The 26,822-nt window shown below is 40.2% G+C and overlaps 1 long non-coding RNA gene across 18 annotated transcripts in view; it reads right to left on the reverse strand.

Annotated features, from left to right (window-relative positions):
- Positions 1-25,552, reverse strand: part of LOC124091559 (uncharacterized) — a 66,507-nt gene extending 40,955 nt beyond the window's left edge. For 4 of the 18 annotated variants that reach the window (XR_006851377.2, XR_009226654.1, XR_009226662.1 and 1 more), the window contains exon 1: positions 25,017-25,269. This is a non-coding gene — a long non-coding RNA (uncharacterized LOC124091559). Of the gene's footprint in view, positions 1-3,947; positions 3,968-4,649; positions 4,794-25,016; positions 25,271-25,535 lie in introns of those variants that run through there. The other 14 variants (XR_009226651.1, XR_009226656.1, XR_009226666.1 and 11 more) reach the window with 12 other exon arrangements.
- Positions 25,553-26,822: the final 1,270 nt, after the last annotated feature.

The following is a 26,822-nucleotide window of genomic DNA, read 5'->3' on the forward strand; positions in this document are numbered from 1 at the left end:
AAGGACAGAGAGTGTCTCTCATGAGCCAAAAGCCCCAGGAGATGCCGAGTCACATGTCTGGTGCCTAGGAATCTAAGATTGTAAAAAGCTCCCACATGACTCTGATATGCAGCCAAATTTGCAAATCGAATGCCCAATGACCCATTCAAAAGACATATATGATTATTCTCTCATGAAAAATCTCTATGGCCAGTGCGGCAAATAGTTTCTAAAATTGGCAGCAATAATCCCAACCATAATTTGTCCCAAAAGGACAACCAAGTCCTTTTGTGGGGTGACTTAAATGTTCTACCCTTACAGAGGTAAAGTTCATGGCCCCACCTCTTGAATCTGGGCTATACTTGTGACCAACTTTGACCAAAGAATGGTTCAGAAGTGATAATGAATGGCTCCCAGACTAGAAAAAGACCCTGCTGCTTCCATTATGGCCCAGTCACTATGTACAAGGAGCCTGATCTAGATTAATAAACAATGGGAGGCCATGAAAGAGACAGACTGCATGGAGAACCAAGAGGTCCTCGCCAAAAGTTAGCATCAAAGCCCCAAACATGTGAGTGAAGCCGTGGACTGAATCCTCCAGTCCAATCATCATCACTTGGAGGAAAGCAACGTGTCCTCCTTCCTTGAACTAGTAACCCACAGAATCATGAAAAACAAAATGGTTGTCATTTTACTCCAACAAAAACTTCTGGGGCTGGAGATATAGAACACTTTCCTAGCATGTACACCCACACTTTTGGGTAATTTTTTTGGGTAATTTTTTACTAGATAACTGTAACAGTCAGAAATTTAAAACTCTCTCTAGCAGTCATTCAAATGTTTCCTAACTCTGATGACCAAAAACATCTTCCTTATATTCATCAAAATTACTCCTCCTTCAATTTAAGCCCATTTCTTCTTACATCTTTGAAGTTGATGAAGAATAATTAATCAAAATCCCTCTGGCAACTAGTCTCATGCTTGAAAATGATAATCAAGCTATCCCTTAGCTTCTTCTCTAGGCTAAAATCTTTCTCCTCTTTTAAACTTACACTGATAGGGCCTATTTCCCAACCTTTTAATCATCTTTGATTATCCTCTCAACTATAAAAGAACCAAAATTGAGTGTCAAAATGTTTCTAACAGAGATTATTTCCTAGCACCGATGGTTCATCTTTTTATAATCTCGTTTCACATAGTCCCAAATATGGCAGCACCCCAAAAGTTATGAAGTGTTCTACAAACTTAATCACTCACTAGAATTGCTATGAGCCCTTTTCTGCTCTTAACAATTTACTTTTTTTTCATTTTGACTCCCTTCACTCATCAAGCTGATGTGACACTGCAGAACAGCAGTCAGTTTTTACATATTCCAAATATTGTAAGTACAATAGAAGTCCAATGAGACAGGAGTATGACTCAGTGGTAGAGCACTTGAGTAGCACTTGAGGCCCAAGATTCAATCCTTAGCACTGTCAACTTAAGGGGGGAAAAAAAGGGATAAAAAAGAAGGAAGAGAAAAGCCTGAGAGGTTGGAGTAGGCACACCATTAATTTCAATCAAGGAAGGTCTCTAATCATAACTGGGGCCTTTCCATAGGTCAGGTAAACTCTGGTACCTCCTCCATCTACCTTGATAATAAGGTGGCCTTGTAAAAGGCAAGATCTGTAGCACTTGCCTCTTCAGCAAAGGTCCCATTTATGTAGAACCAGATAGGGTGTATTTAACTACAAAGAAACCAACTGGTTATGTAATACATTGCAAGAATACATTTTTTCCTGATTCTTACCTCAACATATGCTTCTAAATAGAATTAGACACTGGTAAAATAGGGATAATAAAGCCTACCCCAACATAATATATGGAAATAATTTTTGTAAGGCACTATAAAAATGTTAGGATAAGACTTCAGCAAGTCCCTTAAATCTTCACACTAACTTAAAATTGTTACCTGAGGGTTTCAGGTAACACATACTGTTATGGTTTAGATGTGAAGTGTCCCCCAAAAGCCTTTTTGCATGTGAGACAATGCAAAAATGTTCAGAGATGAAATGACTGGGTTATAAGAGCCTTAACCCAATCAGTGAATTAATCACCTGATAGGATTAATTGAGTGGCAAGTGGAGTATCTCTCTGCTTTCTGATAATCATATGAGCTGCTTCCCTCTGCCATACTCTTATGCCATGATGTTCTGCCTGACCTCCAGCCCTGAGGCTGAGGAAAGGAGTCTGCTGTCTGTAGATTGAGACCTCTGAAACTGTGAGCCCCTACATAAACTTCTCCTCTCCTAAAATGGTTCTGATCAGATCTTTGAGTCATGGTAGTGAAAAAGCTGACTAAAACACATACTAAATAGGTAGCCATGGGCTCAAAGTCACCAACGGGAGCCAAAACCATCCGTCTAAGCAGAGTATATGAATTTTTCAACCTTTCAAAACCTAGAACAGTGGTTTGACCTTGGTAACCCACTTCAGGCACTGTTTCTGATGGTGCCAGTCTCCACACTCAGAACCAAATTCAGTCAAGGAACTCAACAATCTAAAGCAAAAGAGACAGTGCTGTTGGAGTCAAATCAGGCAGAATAACTATACTTGGGAGGTAGGAGCTCACTTCATATATTAACTATGACTTCTAGGGGATAAGAATTTCATCAATCAGAGAAAGGGAGACTGTTAGGAAAAGGCATGGAGTGCTGAAGAGATATCTAGGAATGGGATAAGAGAAGTTTAGTGAAGGCAGAGAGGAGAGCATTGGCGGAGAGAAGGAGAGAACAGTGACTGGCAGGACAGGGTCAAATTTAAAGCATTTTACAAATAAAGCTACACAGAAAACTGAGAACCAATGGCATCCTGAAAAGACAAGAGTAAAGATTAGATTTGGCCTTTAGGAAGATAACTTGGGCAACAATATGAAGAAGATAGGAGCAGAGAAAGATTTAAAGTGGAGTAACCAAAGTACATTTGATAAGAGTCTGAACCAAGAATTGCAAACATCAAATTCCTGGAGGCAAAATAAATAAAATGTAAAATCTTTGGTCTATAAGATCTTGGAGAACGGTAGTCTCTGTGATCTTTGAAGAGTACAGGGCCTGACAAAATGTTCACAAAAATTTTAAGCCACTGAGCTGTTTAAACAAAATGTCCAGTTTTCTGATCTCAGGTAAACTGAAGCAATGACAGTGAAGATGAAGAAAAGCCACACATCAAACCAATATCAACAAGGTTTAGCAATCATGGGTTTATCATATTTAGAGGATGTGAACATAAAAGGAGAGAACAGGAAGACTCGGTGGATATAATTAACAGAGTTCAAACCTACAGCAATATACACAGAGCATGTGAGGCAGCAGGTGAGAAAATGCGTTCAGGTGTGTGCATGCTGAATGTAAGATGCCTTTTGAACACCCTGATAGTTGTCAGATTGGACAAAGCTTGTCGAGATTGCCCAGTTGGCAATAAGAATCCAGATGGATAAGAGGGATCGCTGGGCTACTAAAACATACTAGGGGTAGCTGAAGTTATGGGCATCTTTGAGATTCTTGGAGGGAAGACAGAAGGGCAAAGACTTGGAGCATCTCAACATTCGCTGGATTATCAAAAGAGAATGAGAAAAAATAACAGAAGGACACTGGAAACTCAGGAGAGGAAAAATGAAAAGGACTGTTGAGGTAAAATAGTTCAATAGTGTTAAATGCTAGGCAGAAATTAAGATGGAGGCTGAAACAGGGACAATGGTTTGATAATTAGTTCACTGATGATCTGCAGAAAAGCCACAGTAGGGTGCTTATGGTGGAAACAAAAAGGACAAAAAGCTCATTGAGAAAGAGAGGAGCTCTTCCTCTCTCCGTCCTTACTGAGAACCTAATATGTGCAGAGTACTGGTGAATACAATTCTAAAACAAACCCTCATTCCCAGCATCCCTACCCTGTGCCTGAAGTAAAAACCAGATTGTCCTTACTCAACAGACCCGGTAAATAAGCAGCAGCTTTGTGGAAGTGACTTCTAGGCCGAAACCAGCTGGCCAGGTTCGCTGGGGAAAGATGTTTCAGAGAAGGCCCACAGGTACAAAGGTGAGAGTACACAGACCACTTCAAGTAACTAACTATAAGGACGAGTGCCTCAGAGATATGAGAGTTTTGACTCTAGCTGAAGAGCTTAAAGGTGAAAACAGGAGGGAAAAGGGCAGGAACCTGAACAGAATATAAGGGGAGGCTCTTCACAATCCCTCACAAAGGAAGATGGGCACAAACTCACAGGTAACAGTTCAGTATTCCATCAATTCAACATTCAGTTAGGAGGACGGTACTCAAATGTGTACCTCTCTTCTATTCACAATGGTTTAGTCTGACCAAACTGTTTCTCACAAGATACAAAAATAACAGAAAAAAAATTTTTTAAATAAGAGCAAAAGATGGATGAAGTTGCAAACCTAACATGGTTTCTCAAAGGCTTACATAAACAATGTTCTAATGAGTTCTAAAACCACATCCAGATCCCAAATAAAAGGAAATGTTTCCTCTCAAGGACCCCTTCAAAGAGTTTGAAGGGCTAACTTTAACACACCCAAATTGATAAAGCATTGACTCACTTCTGAAGACTAAGGACTTCCCCAGTTTCTTCCCCCAGCTTAGTCTAGCTTAAGGAAACAGAGAAAACAATCTAGGGTTACCTGATTTTTCCTGTTTCAAAATACTGCCACAGCACACAGCAAGCTGCCTCCAATTCCTGCCACTGAGGTTACTGGAGCCATGTTCAGATGAGATCATCTCAGGAACCAACAGCAGCAGCTTTCAGGCAGAGTGAATGGTGCCGCCTGGGGACGTATCTTTGGTAAGCAAGATTGCAACAGAGCAGGCAGTTTACCCAGGGCAGTGCTGACTCACGCTAGGCAAAACTCCTATTACCCAAACAACTCAGCCTGAGCCAACTACAATCAACTGCAACCTAGAAAAGAAAAGGCACCCCACTGATTGTTTTAAATCAAGGGCTGATTATTGGGGACAGGTAAACCTCATTCCCCCTACTGCTAGTAGTAATTCGGCAGCTCCTGGAGCCCTTACTATGAAAGAAAGCCTCCAAGGCCGTTTCTGAAATTTCATCTGAACACAGCCTTGAACTGGGCACAGCAAGATTGCCGCAGGTGGGAGGTTCACAGCTCTAAAGATTTCCCTAGGAAGGTAAAGAAGTCACTCTGCATTTACAAACTGAATCACCTGGGCTGGTGGCTTCAGAGGAAATGGCCCGGTCATTTCACCACTCACTGGTCAAGTCATTAGGGTGAATTTTTGTCAGCTCTACCCAGGCTCACTATTCTTTTTTCCATCTAGGCCTGCTCTGGTCTCTGTTTCCTTAGACAACTCGACTCTCTCATTAAGACAGAACTACAGCAGGATTCTTCCTTTTTTTTTAATTAGCTGCCACATTCTCTGTGCTAAAATGAAATATAGGAGGCTGTGAAAATCACTTAACCAACTTGCTCTTAAGAGAAAAATCCCTAAATGTATGTCAATTCTTATTTATTAGCCTACTTATTAAAAAATTAATCCTAGGGCTGGGGATGTGGCTCAAGCGGTAGCGCGCTCGCCTGGCATGTGTGCGGCCCGGGTTCGATCCTCAGCACCACATACAAACAAAGATGTTGTGTCCGCCGAGAACTAAAATAAATAAATAAATATTTTTAAAAAAAAAAAAAACAGCTAAAAAATTAATCCTAGAATGACTGACTCATCATTATTATTGAATTTGCTCTGATAGGTTGGAACTAGCACTGGTGTTATGCAAAGAAAACAAAAGATCAAGTCCTTGCTATCTGTTTTAACTTGAAAGGAGAAAAAGTAAAGTTCATATCATATCCTTCTGTCCCCTGTTTAAAAAATGCAAGAGTTCCATGTCCCATCAGCTATTTCTTAGCCAGGGCATTTGAGGCTGCTGTACCTAGCCTTCTTGTCTTTCACAGTAGGTCTCACAGGACATGAACTCTGGATGTAGCTGCCAAGCCAACTTGTCATTCAATAAATGTTAGGTTAATTAAAATGTTCAAGCAGATACTTTCATTCCTTTTCACGGGACTAAGTTTAAAAAAAAAAAAAAAGTCTTTTATCCAACTCACAGAATTCTCCTTAACTACATTATTCAAGTAGGATAACCACTCTGGGCTTTTATAAGATATTATAAAACGTTTTCCCCCTTTTTTCCCCTCAACTTCAGTGCTTCCTATTCAGAAAATGGCTGTTTAAAGAAACTTTGTCTTCAGTGTGTTAATTAGTCCTTTTCAAATGATAAAAGCATCTTTATAGCAGCTGACAACAATTATCTCATGAACCACACTTTTAAAAATATTTCTGTAGTTGATGATAAGTCACAAACATTCTAATATGAAACAACTCTTAGGATACAAATACAGAACCTCATTTGGAAAAAACATGGTATTGTTAGAAAAGCTTCTGGCCCATTCAACATTAGTGAACTCTAAATAAGGGAGAGAATATCCAGATTGTAGAGTGTCCACAAAGTAATATGAAATAGGAGGAAAACAATCAAGAACCAGAAGCATCAGAACTCCATAACTGATAAGACAAATACCATTCAGCAGGTGAGGAGAGCCTCTGAAGCTCTGGAATTCTGATAGTTTTTATCAGTTTCCCCAAAATACAGCCATACTCCATCCTAGTTCCTTCTTTTAGACCAGAAAGGTTGAAGATACACATCTGGAGCTTATGAAAGACGCTAAATTTGAACTATGGCTTCAGACACTTCAAATTTTATGAGGTTATATGAAAATAATGAGATTATGTAAAAATAAGAAAAATAACTGCAGTATGTGATTAAGTTCTTTCAAAACATTATTTTAGGGTTGGGGCTGCAGCTCAGTGATAGAGTGCCTGCCTCGCATGTGTACGGCACTGGGTTCAATCCGCGGCACCATATAAAAATAAATTAAATAAAGATATTGTGTCCATCTACAACTAAAAAGAAAAAAAAATTTTAAAACTCAAGTAATTTATACCCAAAATTATTAATAGGGTTTGGTAGTATAAACTCTACCACTGAGCTACTACATTCCTAGCCCTACGTTTATTTATTTATAAATAAGTGGCGCACGGGTACACACACATACCACGTACATAAAATTTCACCACACATAAAATTTGTATGTATCCACACCCACTGTTTTACTTGAATAGAAAAATGTAACATCATTTATAGCCCACATTTATTTTTTCCTCCGATAGATCTTAGCATTATAAACAATAAGCAAGTGTCAAAAAGAAGTATTCATTTCTCAGGATTCTGTAACTTTCAAATCCTCAGAAAATTAACAAATATACAAAAAGAACAGGATAACACAACCAGGCGGAACTGCAATGGGGACAAGGATCAAGGAACTGTGTTTAGCTTTCCTGATATTTGAACTTTTCTTAAACAACAAGGATATGTTCAAATATGACTCTGTTATTTAAAATTCAGTAAATTTTCACAATTTTTATTGTTTGCATACTACTTTATTACTGGTTCTTGTCTTCTATCACATGTTAACAAACAACATAGAAATGTACAAAAAGCATAGATCAACTAAAAGTATGGATTTACAATTTCTTACAAATTGTATGCAGTTTTATTTTTATGTCGGAATGCAGAAATCTATATTGATAATATTTTCTGATAGTAAAATTGTACCTAATTAACAGATTTCAAGTAAATCAAGAGCTCATGTCATTCTACTTCTTGGCTTCCGCTGAGCTTTACAATCTGATTCAGTTTGAGAATGACTAGTAATAAGCACACAAAGTCCAACAAATGTTTTCCATCAAGTCAAGAAAACTCAAATATCATAGTGAAAGTGGTAAAAAGAAATCTTTTCTCCTTTATATTCTTTCCTCTCCATACCTTCTGTCTACTTTCCACCCCCTGCATCTTAAATGATACTGAGCATTCCTTCTTTTTATCAAAATTAATCTTAAGTCCACTTCCTTTTTCTGATCAAGAAAGTTAATTAGTAAATCTAAATTTCCAGGAATCAGTGGCTGTCTCACACTATTGCTAATTAAAGACACTGCCAAAATCTAATCTTTTGTGTTCAGGAATCATATTAACTTTTTTTTTTTTTAACTGAAGTACCTACTATTTAAGAAAAATAATATGGGTGCCAACCAAACATCTATCATCTAATAAATCATAAAAACTTAAACACAAAAAATGAAGTAAATTTTAGGATAGTCAAAAATCAACTGTAGGGGTACTTAGAAATCAAAAGGGTGCTTAGTGAAAATGATCGCTTACCATCTCAGTCCTTCAGATGCTCTGAATTAACAGAAGTGGAAGGAGACCCCAGAATCTGAATTTTAAATAAGTGTCTCTCCCCCACACAGGATTCTGATGCAGAAAAGAGCCTTGGAGTGTACTTTGAGAGACAAGTGACAGCTATTTTCCCTAAGTGCTACTCAGGGCAAAATCACTTTTTTTCCCAAAGACCACCAAAGCAGAACAGTAGTCACACTGAGCAGGTCGTAGACATCAGTCCCCTCACCCACAAGAACCACAAAGAATATAATAATTGAACTGTTATTTTGTTGGTTGGACCATTATTTTCTTCAAGTCTCCAGAGGCAATTATCCTAACTACTATTAAGGACTTCAGCTGTCACCCACAATCTTGTTACACAGAGACATTTTCATACCTGGGATGCAATACAAGGGGCTTAATGGAATTTTTATAGCTGTGAAAATTAAAGTTCACTTGACTCAACAGAACAGTCAAATGAAACAAAGGCAAAAACCTCCCCCAAAGGTACAGGTTGAAAGTTGAGGCTTTTGACTTCCTGATGAGGCAGTTTTGCCAGAAATTCAAACCATGGATGCTCTATAGCTCATGTGTCTCCAGAGTGCCCAAATGTCAACTTATCACCACAGCATCAGCCAGCACAGGCTAACTGTAACGTTTGGAAGCACAAACCTGCTGTATAAAATGGCCTCTCCTGGGAGACAAAGGCTGTCGCCATGGCAGAGATCATTCCATCTTGGGGCCAGAAGGACCAGGCAGTCCCTTTAATCTTTAACGAGCCACTTCCACGTTCAGATATGGGAACTGGCGATGCTCAACCTGCTTCACAGCACTCTGCTGCATGATGGTACACCGACCAAGTCTGTCCCCGCTGGTACAGTTACCAGAATCTGTTCTATAATGTAATTGTGAGCACTTTATTATCCACTATGGTATAATACTTCATATCTCAAGAAAGGTATCCAATATCAAGAGCCTAGCGATTGCCTACCTCAGGCACAATGAAATAGTAGGTTCCTGTATGTCAGTAATTGAAAAAGTAGCAAGCAGGCAGGAAAGGGAGGAATCCAAAACTGTCAAGACAGAGTCTGAAGACCCGATGACAAGGCTGAGAGAAAGGAAGTCAGCGATGTGATCAAATTGCTATCTTGCTATTTATTTCAGAAAACTGGCAAGGGAAATCTTGGAACTATTTGATGGGTGTAATTTTCTACCCAAGGCTATTTCTTAGTTTTCTTCCTGAGCTGCCAATACAGAGAAAGGGCAAGGAAAAGGCCCCCATCATCAAACTCCATCACCTAAACAACTCTTAACAACTTCAAATGAAGTGACGTAGGCTCGTGTCCTATTACTTACCTGCCCCAGTCACCTTCCTCTCAGAATAAAGATTCTGTAATTCAGCTTTGAAGTTTTCCTGAATTCTTAATAATTCTTTACTATATACCTCTGGATTCTTCTCCTCCTTCTTACACACATGCCTTGCTTCCAATAAGTCAAACATTCCAAACGTTCACCCTGATTTCCACTAAAAATGTCATAGGATTAAGTTACCTTTGTCTCATCCCCCAAATCTAGGGGGCCTTTGTCAACATTGTGAAGGGTGATTTCTGGCCAAGTAGAGAAGATTACCTGTTCACCCACAGTTCATCTTCAAACTGACTTCTGTAGGCTATGGAAATAAAAGGATAAGACTGCAGAACTTGAATGTCCCATCAAGGTAATTAAAGTAATGAAAGAGGGAAAGACAATAGAAGGAGAGAATTCAAAATAAAGACTGAACTGTGCATTTCAGTAGCACTTAAGAAAACACTCCATCTGACTAAGCAGCTGATGAGTAGACAAATACCCAAAGGCCTGCACATTCTCTAGAGACCACTGTGCTCACAATGCCTGTTTGCTCCACGATTCTGCAAGAGATCACTTCATAACCTCAGACTCATTATGTATGATAAAGCGGATGAACACATTTCAACATCCAGAATTCTACTGATCTACTTGCAAATAAAGTTACAGACTTACTTCATCCCAAACCCATGTAACAAGGAATAAAACTTTTTTTTTTTTTTTTCCAGATCTTTCAAGGGTAGAGAGAGGGAGAGAGTTATGGAGAGAGAGGATGATCACTGGGTACTCAAGTATAGTTTGATAGAAATAAGAAAGCCAGGGCTGGGGCTATAGCTCAGTGGTAGAGCACTTGCCTTGCACGTGTGAGGCACTGGGTTCGATCCTCAGCACCACATAAAAAAAATAAAGATAATGTGTCCATCTAAACTAAAAAAAAAAAGAAAGAAAGAAGAGAGCCAGGCACAGTAGTACACATAATCCCAGCCACTGGGGAGGCTGAGGTAGGAGAACTGCAAGTTCGAGGCCAGCCTCAGTAACTTAGTGAACCCTATGTCAGATTTTCTTTCTTTTCTTTTTTTTTTTTAATATTTACGTTTTAGTTGTAGTTGGACACAATATGTGGTGCTGAGGATTGAACCCAGGGCCTTGCATGTGCTAGCAGAGTACTCTACCACTGAGCCACAACCCCAGCCTCTATCTCAAAATTTTAAAAATTTAAAAGATCAAGAACTAGAGATATGGCTCATTGATAAAGCACGCCTGGAACCAGGGGGGTAAAAGGCAAAGGAGGAGGAGAAGGAGAAGAAAAAGAGGAGGAAGAGATAGGACTAAGAGATTTTGCTATTTGCAAGTAGGGTGACTACAGATAATGAGATTGCACTGTGTGTGTTTTGCAGTACTGGAGTTCAAACCCAGAGCCTCACACATGCTAAGCAAATGCTCTCCCAGGTCCTTTTAAAATCTTATTTTGACAGGGTCTCACTAAATTTCTAAAGCTGGCCTCAAACTTGCGATCCTCCTCTACTTCAGTAACTTAGTGAACCCTAGGTCAGAGTGGCAGGGATTACAAGCGTGCACCACCATGCCATACTGTACTGTGTATTTCAGAAGCTGGAATAAAAGAGTTTGAATGTTTTCACCACAAAGAAATGGTAATTGGGGCTGGGGATGTGGCTCAAGCGGTAATGAGCTCGCCTGGCATGCGCGGGGCGCTGGGTTCGATCCTCAGCACCACATAAAAAATAAAGATGTTGTGTCCACCAAAAACTGAAAAATAAATATTAAAAAATTCTCTCTCTCTCTTAAAAAAAAAAAAAAATTCTTTCTCTCTTTAAAAAAAAAAAAGGAAAAAAAATGGTAATTGGGGAGAACAAGATGTATGTTTAGGGGCTGGGGATGTGGCTCAAGCGGTAGCACGCTCGCCTGGCATGTGTGTGGCCCGGGTTCCATCCTTAGCACCACATACAAACAAAAGATGTTGTGTCCGCCAAAAACTAAAAAATAAATATTAAAAAAAAATTCTCTCTCTCTCTTTAAAAAAAAAATGTATGAAAATGTATGTTTATATGTATGTATGTATTTATTTATTTATACTGGGGATTGAACAGGGGCACTTTGCTATTGAGCTACATTGCCAGTCCATTTTGTAATTTTTTATTTTGAGGCAGGGTCTAAGTTACTGAGGCTAGCCTCAAACTAGCAATCCTCCTGCCTCAGCCTCCCCAGTTGCTTGGATTACAGAAGCTTACCACCAGGCCTAGCAAGAAGACAGACATATTTAAGCTGATTTAAACATTACACAGTATGTTGAAAACTCACATGGCATCCTATACATATGTACAACTTTTATGTTTTTATGTAAAAGTTAAAAAATAAATTTAAAATTCAAATTAACAAAAAAAAAAATAATAAGAGATACTTCACACATCCCTTTTCTAAAAGAACAAACCACAACGGTTAAAGGGAAGAACCATAATGCACAAGGCCCTAGATTCAATCCCCAGCACCACCCCAAAAAAAAAATATATATATATATAAGCAATAATAAATGTTATTGAGGATATGGGGGGGAAAGGTATACTCATACACTGCTGGTGGGACTGCAAATTGGTGCAACCACTCTGGAAAGCAGTGGGAATGGAGCCACCCTTTGATCTAGCTATTCCACTCCTCAGTTTATATCCAAAGGACTTAAAATCAGCATACTACAATGACACAGCCACATCAATGTTTATAGCAGCTCAATTCACAACAGCTAAACTATGGAACCCACCTAGGTGCCTTTTACAGATAAATGGATAAAGAAAATGTGGTATATATACACAATGGAATATTACTCAGCCTTAAATAAAAATGAAATTATGGCATTTGCAGGTAAATGGATGGAACTAGAGAATTTCATGATGGGATGGGGTTGTGGCTCAAAGGTAAAGCGCTCACCTACCATGCATGAGGCACTGGGTTTGATCCTCAGCACCACATAAAAACAAAATAAAGATATTGTGTCCACCTATTACTAAAACATAAATATAAAAATAAGAGAGAATATCATGCTAAGTGAAATAAGCCAATCCCAAAAAAACAAAGGCCAAATGTTTTCTCTGTTAAGTGGATACTGATCCACAGTGGGAGAGCGGGGAGGAAGAATGGAGGAACTCTGGATTGTGCAGAAGGGAGTGAGGGGAGAGATGGGGTGTTGGAGATGGGAAGGATGGTAGAATGAGACAGACATTATTACCCTATATACCTGGATGATTACACTATTGGTGTGCCTCAGCATTATGTACAGCCAGAAGAATGAAAAGTTACGCTACATTTGTGTACATTCTGTCAAAATGTATTCTACTGGGGCTGGGGTTGAGGCTCAGCAGTAGAGCGCTTGCTTAGCACGTTCAAGGACCTGGGTTCAAGGACCTGAGTTCGATCCTCAGCATCACATAAAAATGGATAAATAAAGGTATTGTGGGGCTGGGGATATAGCTCAGTTGGTAGAGTGCTTGCCTTGCATGCACAAGGCCCTGGGTTTGATCCCCAGAACAAAAAAAAAAAAAAAAAAAAAACATATTGTGTCCAACTAAAAAAATAAATATTTTTAATAAATGCATTCTACTGTCATTTATAACTAAATAGAACAAACTAAAAAATAGGGGTCCCGCCCCCTCCAATTAAACAAATAAATCAAATAAAATTTTAAAATTCACATGGAAAATTTCCCACAATAAATTTTTAGGGGAAAAAAAAAAGCACTGTGAATAGGTGAGGAATATACATTTATATACATACATATGATAGATATGCACACTGACCTACATATTTACACATATATGACACAAGCAGAAATACAAATATATATATAATTAAAAGCCTAGCTGGGGCTGGGGCTCAGAGGTAGAGCACTTGCTAAAGTCTGCAACAACTACAAAAAAATATTTTTTAAAAAATTTAATAGTAGTTACTTCTGGGACAGATGAGGGTTTACCTTGCTACATATGTACATTCTTGTGCTATCTTGGTATTTTTTCCCCCAAAGACCTAGACAGAGGTTTATTTAGGAAATAGATACAAATTAAAGGGAGAATGGGGGCAATCTCAAGAGAGATGCCTCTGGGGTAAAGCAAGGAATATTCCTTCCAGGGAGAATGTGAACCATCCCCAGAGATAGTCTATTTTAGTATTTTTAAATGAGCAGTGTAAGCTATCAATATTGTCAGGAATAAGGTTCCAAAGACCACTTGACAAATAAAATAATTTGAACAAGACGCTATGGTCATGGTTGCAAATTTGTAAGGAATTAAGACAAAGCAGGGAATCACAGCTTACTGGCATAACTGTGCTGTCTGCAGTGCTATGCTAGGTACTATTGGGTATAGACGTAGCCCCTACTCTCCAGGAAGCCACTGGGCTAAAAAGCAAGATAACAGACCCCTGGCCACACTGCAGAGGCAGAACCACACTCAAAATCCACCTTTGTTGGCCAACCCAAAAATAGATATAACCTATTAGAACAGCTAAAAACTTAAAAATAACAATACCAAAGTGAGAATACAAAGAAACCAGATCTCATCCATTGCTGGTGGGACTATAAAATAGTACAGCCACTCAAAAACAGTTTGTTAATTTCTTGAGAAATCTGAAAACATGCACTTACCATAGACCCAGGAACTACATTCCTGACACTTAACCCAGGGAAATTAAAACTTGTGACCATACACTCACCTGTACACAAACCATTCACAATGGCTTTATTTCTAATAGTTCCAAAGTGGCAATAAACCCATATGCCCTTCAAGGACTGTGGTATGCGCAGTTAGCCAAGTTTTACTTTCTATACTGATCAGGGCTTCCTACTGAAAATGGTCTAGCACCATTTATTCCACTAACATCCCTTACAACATGAGGTCCTGTGGGTCACTAACACTATGGATCTTACAGAGTCATTGATTCCTTAGGAAGGCCTGTTGACAAACAGGAAGGCACAACACTGTTACTCAGAAAAATGAAAACAAAATACCAATAAACTATTCTCTAACCCAAAGCTTTAGATAGTCAGATATGATTTTAAAGGTGGCTGGCTTATGTATCAAATACATTTATAATTTTAGAATTATGAATAAACTGCAAAACAATTCTTCAGAACTAACAGAACTAGTGTAAGAAACCGATATTGGTAATATTTTAAAATCCCATTCCACATAAGGAGGCTCATGTAAAAGCATAGCTTTAAGCCTACATTATATAAAAAAGAACTTATTCATAAAGACCTCCTCCTCCAAAAAAAAAAAAAAAATCCTATGCAATGAGAAGATGGAGCAGGAGGCAACTGTAGCCTCATGACTGAGAGCTTAGCCTTTAATAGAAGGACTTTTGGGTTTCAATGCTGTACTGCCTTAGGCCTGCTCTTTAACATCTCTGTGCAGCATTTTCACATCTGTGGAACACAATAGTACCTACATTAACAATCATTAGGTTGTTGAGAGAATTAAATGGGTTAATACAGTATAAACCCCTGGCACACAAAAAGCACACAATAATATTAGTAATGTATGTACATGGTACCATAGATTGAATCTAGGGCCTTGTGCATGCTGGGTAAGCTCTCTACCACTGAGCCAGTCCAATGTATTCACACTGTTTATAGAGGTAAAGGATACACAGAGAAATATCACATAGCAAAAGAAATGTCAGTGTTTTGAAGAGTCTTACACAAAATTCTCTTACTTTTATACAAGACTGTGCCTTCCCCTAACTCCTACTAAAGAATGCACACAATTTCGTTCAGAAAAAAAGTCTCATTTTACCCAATGGAATGAGTAAAGTAAATCCTGCTGAGCATGCCCAACACTGCCCAAGCTCCTGTGGCCAACATATTATTTCAATAGCAAAGGGGACTGTTTAAAGACAATTTTATAACATTCACCACTGAATTTTCACCAGTGAAAATTCAAGATCTCTTGTGGCAGGCAGAGTCTTTCAAAAACATCTGTGCCCTCACTCATGCCCCACCCCTCTTTCCTAATCAAGGCTATGGTAACCAAAGCCCTCTACAGGCTGGCACGGATCTGACCACAAGCTCTCCCACTGACTAGTCATTAACTATGAAAGAAAGGCCCCAGGGGCCAACAACAGTCCACAAACAGCCCCTTCTTTGGTAGGAGAGGGTTTATTCTAGAAATGCTTAAAGAAAAAAACACTTGACTTGAATAACCTAGATACACCCAATGCCTTTCTTCCCTTTCTAGTTTCCTAATCTATTTAGGGAAGAACCATAGAATTTGTTGTGATCAGAAACATAAATTGTTTCCAGAAGTGTTAAACAATGCTTGTCCAAAGGCCCCAATATAGCCAGGGGTTTAGACAGCTGTGTTAGGAGCCACAGAAGCTGCATTTTCTAAGCAGCATTGCTTCTGGACAATTGAAACTTTTTCTGGTGCAAAGTCCAGACACAGGAAGCAGTGTTCCCTGCAAATGTCCAAACAGCTTCATTATTGTTTAACTACCAAAATAACACTCCAATAATCTATCAAGTTTGACATTTCATCCAACCAAGCAATCAAACCAGGATGAAAAACATGCATGGAGAAATTATTTTCTCCCCTAGCCCCAAATCAACAAGAGTTTTGACGTCACAGACATAAATTAATAATGCTTCTTCCTAGACTACTTATAAAAGACCTCTGGAAAACAAATAGAAACCAAAGTGCCTCAGTTGGGTGTGCTGGCACATGCCCCAGTGACTCAGGAGACAGGAGGATCACAGGTTCCAGGCTAACTTCATTAACTTAGCATAGCCCTAAGACTCTGTCTCAAAATAAAAAAGGGCAGGGGAGGGGCTGGGATTGTGGCTCAGCGCCTGGCACGTGCAAGACCCTAGGTTCCATCCTCAGCACCACATAAAAATAAATGAATAAAATAAAGGTATTTTGTCCAACTACAACTAAAAACTATTTTTTTTAAGGGCAGGGGATATGGCTGAGTGGTTGAATGTTCCTGGGTTCAATCCCCCATACCAAAAAAAAAAAAAAAAAAAAGTGATGCTTGACTGAGAAGACCAAATAATACTAAAACACACATCAACACTGAATTACATACTATGGCATCAAAAACTGCTTTCTTGACATCATGTCCAGAACTCTTGAATTTTGTGCTAATCCTTTCCAAACAAAACTAGAGGGCTTTTTGAGGTGCTGGGATCAAACTCAGGCTTCCCACATGGTGAGCAAGAGCTCTGCCACTGAGTTAATATCCCCCAAACCTAGAGGTTTATCTGTGTGTTATTTCTAAAAAAAAAATTTGAGAAAAAAAAATATTTCAGACTGCTATTTGCAAGCATTTTCACAAATAACACTGTAGCCTAAATCGCATATAAAAATCAAATTAGATATAATTGTCAACATATTTTCATTCTTAATATTAATTTCGGTAATACAAGAGATATGCTGGTATTCTCCATAAAATATTTTAACAAGTAAATGCAATTTAGGAATCTGATAAAGACCATCTGGAAGAGAAATAGAACTACTTTCATTTTTATGTTCCCCATTAATCGGTGGGTTCACAGTCACTATTCCTTAAGCTGTCGGTCTACAACAGTCCCAAGAGTTGAAAAACACTGAGGATGATGGTTCGGTGTCATCTGGAGGACTCAGTCCAACCACATGGCCAAGGGTGGACTGGGAAGGCAGAAGGCCCTTTGTCAAGCTCTCCAGGAATATTCTGATACAGCCCTCTCCTCCCCCACTCGGTAAACACTGGCTAAGGTACACTTCAGCTCTGTCTAGAATGATTATGTAAACTCTTCCATAGTATATGATGAAATGACCAAGAATGGTACCTGAATCTAGTCTTAACCCAAACACAGAAATAGCTTAGTTTCTGTTCCACTCTAATATTACTTTTTCAGTGCAGGTGGGATGGCACCCAGAACCTTGCTCACGCCAGCAAGCACTGTACCACTGAGCTACATCTCCAGCCTCTCTTGATTATCTCTGAGAACAAGGTGCTCGAAGGTCAGAAGTCCCTCTTCAGGTGGGCTAGAAAAAACCAATTAGCTCTAAAATGGCTCCAGAGTGACAACAAACAACCTCTAACTTCACTCAGTGAAGTGGACAAAGATTGGAAAGAACCATAAAAGGAGGGAAGAGAAGTGACACCTGAATTCCAGAATAATCTCCACCTATTCTCAGAAAACACCTGAATATTCCCCCCCTTATTATTATTTTCTATCATTTATCTATAACCTCCCAACCCCCAATAGATTGAGAAACTAATCTGTGGAGCCCCTCTTCCTGCTTGGCTAGAAATAACCTACCTTCCAGGCTCAATCTGTGCTGTCATGTTACAGGTTTCACAATTCAGAGGGAAAAGGGACCCAGTTGGGGTCAAAATGGTAACACCTGAAAGACTTAAGAATCTTCCATTATGGACTGGGAAATTACTTATCCCTCAAATTATTCCTTTTTATCCCCCTTTGCATGTAATTTTAATCCTTTCCATTTGCCCAAACAATGACTGCTTATCTTCAAAAACAATTCTACCTTTGACTAAATAATCCTCAAACTAGCTAAACTTCAGTAGATGGCCCTTGCTATCCCCCTAGTAAACACTGTCCTCTTTCCCCAAATTAGAGCACCCCTTTGTTCAGAATTTTCAAATAAAGATTATGCATTAGTTAATCTTCCACACTGTGTAAAATAATAATTAGAATGGTTAAAGATAGTAATAATCCAATCTAATGGCAATTGGCTATGTACCCACTGACCCAAGACCTAGAAGCTGGGAAGCCAAAAGAGGTCAAAGGAGCTGGGATTGTAGCTCAGTGGTAGAGCACTTGTCTAGCATGTGTGAGACACTGGGTTCCATCCTCGGCACCACATTAAAATAAAGGTACTATGTCCATCTACAACTAAAATTTTTAAAAAGAGAGAGAGAGAGAGAGAGAGAGAGAGAGAGAACACAAGCTTGGTTATTTCTAAAACAGAAATATTAATTATTATGAAAGTGAAAAAGCATGAGAAGATTTGCAGAAAAATACAGTGGCAGACACATGCTTTCCTATACGTTTTAGGATAAAATATATTAATTCATGTGCCACCAAGCCTGTGTTGTAAGTACCAAGACTCAAGAGATTTTGTAAAGCAATGAAGAGTAAAAGAAGGAGGTGGGGTGGAATCGGAGGATATTCCATTTACTTAAGAAAATATTTTTTTCCTTTGGAATCTTTTAACATAATCCAGCAGTTGCAAATAAACAATGGTGGTGATTACTAATGAATTGCATTTAACCACTCAGAAGCCTGTGCCAGCAGAGCCTCCAGTTGGCCTAACTTCCGGTAAATTTCAGAATGACTAGGCAGCATTTCTTTAAAGAGGATGGATACTGTTAAAATGTTTCAGCAAATTATACTGGCTCCTAGTAGTTCAAGTGGGGGTGGGCTTTCCCTACTCTTAAAACTAGTAACAAATGGCTGTGCTGGAGATCCCTGATTATTCCCTATCTTTAGTTGTAATTTTAGAAAAGCTATGTGAATGTTAAAACTAGGAGACTAAGGCTTAACCAACCTGTCTGTAGCTGCAGAGAGAAGCAGCTTTAAAAAGTAAAGTAACACCAGCTCAACAAAATAAAAAATGCAAATGTGCTCAAGCACATGTAGAGTAGCAGTTGAAAAAAGTTGCGGAGAGAGCTGGGAGGTTTTGCCTGTACTTCTTCATGGAGAGCACCAAGGAGAAATTACCAGACCAAGGTCACTTTCATTTAAAAAAGAAAAAAAAAAAAAAAAAAGGTTAGTAACCTTAACAGAAATATTAAAAAAAAAAAAACTGTATAGGTCATAACCATGAAAGTAGCAGCCTGCTGAGAAGCCCTCCAAGAATCCTGTAGGAAATTAAGTGGAGATTAGAATAATTAAATGTAAAGTCTCCTTGAGAATAAATTCCGCTGCTGAAGACTAAAGTCATTTTTATGAAACATACAGAAAAATTATGAAAGGATTTACCAAGCATCACAGCCTTTCTACTTTCACATAAGGTTTGTAAATGCTATGATCTACCAAAAAAAGACCAACCATTTGGGGAGGGAATTAAATAATACAGCTTATCAGAGAAAACCACCCCATTCTCCAGTCTTTGCAAAAGTTCACTTGCTCATGGAACTGTAATGTACCTAGGAGTTGCCAAAAATTACACACATTTCCTCAAAAGAGATGGAGGAAAAAACATAATCTCGGGGTAAAAGGCCAAACATTGTCTCTTCTGAATGCTTAAACAGCCAATTATGTGGCTTAATATATTAATTCTATAGAAAGAAAGAGACTATTACAGGAAAGTTGAATAAGACATCTTAAAAAATGTACCCTGGGGCCTAAGTCCATTCAACTGACAGTAAAATCACCCCTCAAAAAAGCACTTTTATGCAACATCTAGTATTTTAATTTTCCAGCTGCCAACAGGAATATATAAAGGAGAAGAAATTAAACTAATTATGTCAGCAGCACAGTGAACAAAACTTTAATTGTATTACACACTAGACATTTACCGAACAATACAAAGGCCCTTAAGGGTAGAAACTTCTTTAGAATATAAATGATTCCCAATCAATATGACAGAAATTAGTCTGTTTAGGCAATAAACAGATTCATAGTTTAGGTGCAAAAATTCGACTGACAATCCAATATAAAAAATAAATAAACAGTATAAAGAAACTAATTTTTAAAATGGCTTTAAATCACTCCATGATTTACATATGCTGTATCATTATTAGGCCCTTAAAGCCAGTATTGTACTAATCAGCTTCTTTAACATCCTGCACACAAAAGAGCCTATTCATTTAGCTGAAAGACAGGTGTTAGCAACCAGCAACCTCTTTTAGCCTCAAGTTCCAGGGACCCAGCCTATATTATTATGGCGTGATTGGCAAGTCAGGAAGGACACCTTGAAAGAGAGAGAGACAGAAGGAAAGAATAAAAAAGAAGACCAAAAAGGGAGAAAGGAAGATAAGGCAAGAAATGGATGTCAGGTACTACTTAATAGGGCCACCCTCAAAGCCTCATAGCCTAATCAGAGCTCCTGGGCTACCATCCAAATACATACAGCAGAATTTGGATAACGTTATTAATTTATTCTTGCAGATAGTAACTCTGGGCACGTGCCAACACTCCACTCATTCTGAAAAAAAAAAAAAATTTTAAGCATTGCTAATTGTCCTATGACTCATTTTTCTTACCCATATTCTCTAGTTCCTTAGTGCTCACACTCTTAGTACACTTTCTACAAGAGCTGAGTAGATATTCCTGGAAAGAGATATAAAGGCTAGATTTAGAAAGATATCTTAAACCTACAAAATAAAAATCCTACAGAAAAAGTGGAAGAGAAACTGAGTGGCCTACAATGTACGAAAAACATCTGCTATCTTAACTTTAGTATGCATATTTTTCTTCATTTGGTTGGCTTATTTTAAATTCTTACATAGAGAATTCCCAGGCATCTCCCATCATTGATCAAAACTAGATTCGGCTTCCTATTGAGACCTCCAGTTGTTTCCACATTATCACTCATTTGTCCACTCATGAGATAAAGAAAGCTACTTTCACCAGAAACTCTCCCTCATGACTCCTGACAGATAATACAGCAGAGGTGCTTTGCTGTAAAGCAATTAACATAAAAGTTATAAAAGCTCTTTGTTATCTGTCATGACTAGGAAATGGGTTATTCTAGCAAATCAAACATCATGGACAGCATGATGCTATTAGAGGAACTACCAATTTAAAAAGAGTTTCAGAGCATACAATTTCAATAATTTTAAAAAACAGAAGTGAACCCCAATTTTCAAAGTCCCATAAGGATTGTTGCACAGGAAATACAGTTAAAAAGAAAATGCAACAGTTCCCAAACTAGGCTGCATATCAAAAGCGCGAGGAGCTTTTTGGAAATAATGCAAGGGAAGTTTTTTAAATAGAGATTCCTGTTCATCACTTACCTACTCAACCAAAATGTCCAGGAGGTGGGGCTGGGAAATCTGCATTTTAAAAGAACGCCTGGGTGACTCAGTTCCAAAATGCCAGGTAGAGAATCTTGCAAGGAGTGGCTGGCCTTAGGTAACTCCTTGCAATAAAAGCTAAAAATCTAAAGCTGCTCTAAATACAATGTGACCTTCTTTTGATGAATCAGGAAACTTCAGGATCATCCTATGCCACTGGGTCATAATTCACTACTAGTGACTAGTTGGTGTACTGGCAAAACCAGAAAGTAAGAAAAAGTAAATGAAGACTTCCTATTGGTAGAAAGCTGGAAAAACCAGCTCTTTTTTACTATCAGATTTAAAGAGCTGGTCCTCTCCCAGAAGAAAGAAGGTTTTATGCTTGCTTTAAAAGAAGAAAATGTTTCAAAACATGTAGTACATGTAGTACTCTTAACTGCTTAGCTCCACTTCAGATGTAAACAGACTCAAATGCATCAAAAATGTGGGATATTCAGCCTGAATAAGAAAAGTAAAGGAAGAACTTCGTGACAATCTAATGAAGAGAAAGGATCATGGGTTTAGACTGGCATAACAGGATTAGATAAGACCAATGTCCCAACCATGGCAGCTGTTAAATCCTGGGAGCAGGAAGAAAGGAGGTATATTTACACCTGAGGCCAATGATTACTTACCTGAGATGGCTTTTATCTGAGATATAAAAGGATATTCTACTAAGGGCTCAACTATTTTTAGGATTTTAAAACTCCAGGACTATAAGGTCACAAAATAAAATGAACTTTTCCCTATGTCAGAACTTTTCTCTATTTAAGAATGGGAGATTGTGTGTTTGTATATGAAAAGACTGTCCTTATAATTGAAAAATCTTTTTTATACGAACATCAAATAACATTGTCAATAACCAGTAACCAAACAAAAATAACCATGGAGCTGCAGATATCTCTCAGTGGTAGAATGTGTTCATCATGAAGGAGGCCCTGGGTTAGATCCCCAGTACCACAATAATAACAATAACCACCATCAAACAGTAACCATCACCAAACTAGTAGTCATTATCAAACAACAATAATAAAAACAAAGCAGCTCTTCCCTTGAGACTTCACCAATGGCAATCTAAACCATCTGTTCTCATTAAACTCTAAATTACACCTTAACTCTGTATTGCAGAGGTTATGAATTTCCAAATTACAGAGGTTAAATCTTGTGCTCTCCAAACACAAACATTACTGTCAGTACAAGTTTGGTATAAAAGTCTCTGTCATTAAAACAGCAACAGTATTAAAAATTCTATTACAAGAATAAAAATCAAGGTGGCATTAGTCCAACAGTCCTTAAGTTTCTGTAGGTGTTTTCACAAAGTACTGAGTGACACTAATACAGACAGGAGTGGCTGGCTGTATTAAACATCACAGTGCACATGTAAGTAGAAAAGAAAAGGTGCCCTTTTCTTTGTTTTTGTTGATGTTTCCTCATCTTAAACACTGGTCAATGAAAATGCCTTTTCCACTAATAGGAACAGTATTCTTATTAAATGGCACTAGGCAGAGTTATGTCAACTGACTGGGCCAAGAGAAAGTTTGAAAACAAATTGTTGAGCTTTCTGAGAACAGCTCTCTCTTTGTGCTCATTATTTTAACAGTTGGCTAAAGTGGTCAATTTAGAGGATTTATAATCCTCAATCCCAATGTAAACAGGATAACAGCTGATCAATATGAGAAGTTTTAATGGGCTGTTCTTCATAATTAGGTAGACATTAAAATGTGTGTATATCCTAAATGACATATATTCACGCACAATCAAGTTATTAGTCCTGACACATCAATCTGCAGCTGTTATGCACAATATACAAACATTTTCAAACTTAAGAAAATAATACCTCTAAATAAACCCTAACTTATGAACTGTACTCTGAAGTCCAGAATTAAGAAATACGCAATAAAATTTACGAAATGCTTTTCATCATATGTTTCCTTGAATGTGAAAGAGAATGCAATCAGGGAAAAGGGTAAAGTTGTCAAACCTGAAATCCCCTTACCAGAAAAAGAAATATGGCCAGCTTTCAGTTCTAGATCTCTGTATACAAACTCTGCCTAGGCCCATGTCCCCTGACTATTTGAGTTCCTAGAAAAATGGTACAATACATGAACAGCCTTGCCTTCATTTTGATACACTAACCATCACTGAGAGAACCACAGGGCTCTCAGTTGTAGTAACAGTGGTGACAGGAAGTCTCTGCTCTTTAAACCACCAGTCCAAAGGATGCAAAGGAACTTACTGCTTTCTGAAAAGGCTATATGCACCCCACAGTGTTTGTTCATCTGTCACTCTGCCCTGCAACCAGGGTGCAAAGTGACAGTTATGGGCAAAGCCCTATTTCCAAGCTAACAATAATTCTTTCCTGTAGTAGTCTGGGAAGAGTGTGGTACTTTTTGTTTTGGGGTTTTTTTTGGTTCTGGAGATTGAACCCAGGGACACTTTATCACTGAGGTACATTCTCAGCCCTTTTAATTTTTTTGAGACAGGGTCTTACTAGGCTGCTGAGGCTGGCCTCAAACTTGCCATCCTCCTGCCTCTGCCTCCTAAGCAGCTGAGATTACAGGCGTGCGCCACCATGCGCGGTCACTCTTCCTTGACTACAGTTTTTCCCCCTATAACAAATGACAGACCAACAAGAAGAAGAAAATATGCTGTTGTCTCTTCTGCCAGCCCAAAATCAAGCTCTGAGCAGGCAGATCGGCGGAGGCTCTGGGCTCCCCTGGTCCAGCCAGACTTCCCCATGCCTAGTCAAATGTCTCCCAGGCAGCCAGCTGGAGAGAGGCCCCACTTCCCTCTCTGCCTTGCCCAGTGCCGCACAGTGGCGACCTTTCACACATCCTGGAGAGGACGACTCCCAGGAGAAGGAACTGCGGACCCTGTGGGATAAGAGCTGCATTCCCAAACTTCTCCATCATACCTCCAAACTCCAAGCCTCTCTCCTTCAGCCTCCTCCTTCATCCAAGCAGCCCGCGGGGCTCCTCAACTAGGAAGGGGACAAGCTAGCTCTTATAGAGGGGAGAGCAGGCCGCCGCAAACCTGCCTCAGTTTCCTCTGCCCCACAAGCCAGCTGGACCTGCCAGTCTCTAAGGCGCTTGGGTATAGCGGAGGACACACCGTCCCGGGTTACCGTCCCCGGTTACCGTCCCCGTGGGTGAAATGCTTTGAGGGCACTTTCAATGGGACAGGTGTGGGCTACCCTGAACGCAGAGACTTCCAGCGATGAAGGTGCTTCCCCACCCCTGGAGGGCAGGGAGAGCCCCAGGCCGCGCCCCACACGGAGGAGGCGACCCCAGCCCACACTCTGGGGTACCGGAGGCCGAGGAGCGGCCCCCGTCCTCCCACCAGACCCCACCCCAGGCCCGGCGTCCCGCGGACCCCAGCGCCGCCGCCGCCGCCGCCTCCTCACCTGCCGCGGCCGCCTCCTCACCTGCCGCGGCCGCCTCCTCACCTGCCGCGGCCGCCTCCTCACCTGCCGCGGCCGCCTCCTCACCTGCCGCGGCCGCCTGCCCGGCCCGCACCTGGGTTAAGGAGCGGAGGGGAGAGGCCGGATCCGGGCCCAGACACCTCAGACAGGGGGGGTGCGGGCTTCGCCGCGGCGGCGTCTCCGGGGCTGAGGGGCACAGGGGGGCGGTCGCGACATCCTCACGGGCGGCCCCAGGAAATCGCCCCCCCCCCAACCCATCCCCTGGCGGCTCGGCGCGGCCGCTCCCGCCCCTCGCGCGGCTCCGCCCCCGGATCGCCCCGCCCCCGCCCGGGAGCGCGCCTCCGCCCTGCCGCTCCACCATAGAGAGGAGCGAGGAGCGCGGCGGCTAGAGCGCGCCCCCCGCGCGCGCCCCCCGGCGGAGCCGAGGCTCGGAGGCGGGGCCGGCAGGAGCCGGTGAAGCTTGGGTGCGCAGAAAGCCGGGCGTCTGGGGCGCCTTGTTACCTGAGCCACACAACTCTGATGCCCGAGCGAAGGGTCAGGGTCTGAGTCTCGGCTGGGCCTAGCCCCGGTGTGATGACCTTGAGCGACTCCCTTAACTTCTTTGAATTCGTTTCATAGAGTTTGGAAGTTGCCTCACTTTGGTAGCTTGGCGTTCCGCACCCAGTGCTTTGGGCGGGCGATGAGTCCCCAGTCCCCCGCGGAAGAAACCCGGCCTGGTCGAGGTCCCACAGTTGGGAGATGTGGGAAGCCCGAGCTCTGGAACATCAGGACCCGTCCTTGTCCGCTCGCGCTCTGGCACCTCCCTCCTGTAGCATCTCCCAGTCTAAACCCCTGGGACTAGTGCTTTCGTCTTAGGAAGGTTGGGAAACTGCTGAGAAAGGCTGTGGTAGACTGCAGATGACCTCGCCAAGGAACCACCTGGGCCATTTATCCGCTGAGTACCTTTCAACAAGGCACTTAACCTTTCTGAACTCTTCCCCATCCCAGGAATGCAGGTTGCCCTGAGAATTAAATGACCTGATGCCCTAGCATTTAGTAAACTATAATGCACGAGGATAGCATAGGGGATCCTTAGCCAACCTGAGCTAAAAAGATGCCTAGGTATGAAAATAAATAAATGCTAATCCTTCTTTTGACTGGTGTCTAATGACACAATTTCCTTGTATTTATTTATTCATTTTTTTATTTATTTTTGTTGTGTTGGGGATCAAACCCAGAGCCTTGCCACTTTTAAACTATATCCCCAGCTCCTTGTATTTTAAATAAGGAACATCATAAGAAAAATTGATATAAAAATATATATGCATCAGGCTTTGTCATTTTATAAATATCTTTATTTCCAATCCTCAAAACAGCCCAGGAAACCCAGCGTGGTGGCTCTTATATGCAATCCCAGCTACTCCATGGACTGAGGCAGAATTGCAAATTCGAAACCAACTTGGGCAACTAGTGAGACCTTTTCTCAAAATAAAAAATAAAAGCGGCTGGAGATGTTGCACAGTGGTAAAGCACCCCTGCTTTCAAATCCCAGTAAAAAAAAAAAAAACTGTAAACTTGAGTGCTATTATTTCATGTTATCATATTAAATAATTTACCCAAAACCATACAGATAAGCTGGAATGTGAAACCACTTCTTTTCCTTCACCTGGAATGCACAGAAAGATCTAGAAGTTTTCTATATCTGAATTAAATGTGCCCATATTTTTTCCTACCTGGCTATTTATGTAACTTTCCTTGATGCAATTCCCTGTCTTCTCTGTTTCTTGCCAGAGGCTTATTCTTGCCCAC

Source organism: Marmota monax, unplaced genomic scaffold, assembly GCF_021218885.2.
Source record: "Marmota monax isolate L192 unplaced genomic scaffold, Marmota_monax_Labrador192_F-V1.1 WCK01_AAM20220418_F8-fsc01103, whole genome shotgun sequence".
NCBI classification, from domain to species: domain Eukaryota; kingdom Metazoa; phylum Chordata; class Mammalia; order Rodentia; family Sciuridae; genus Marmota; species Marmota monax.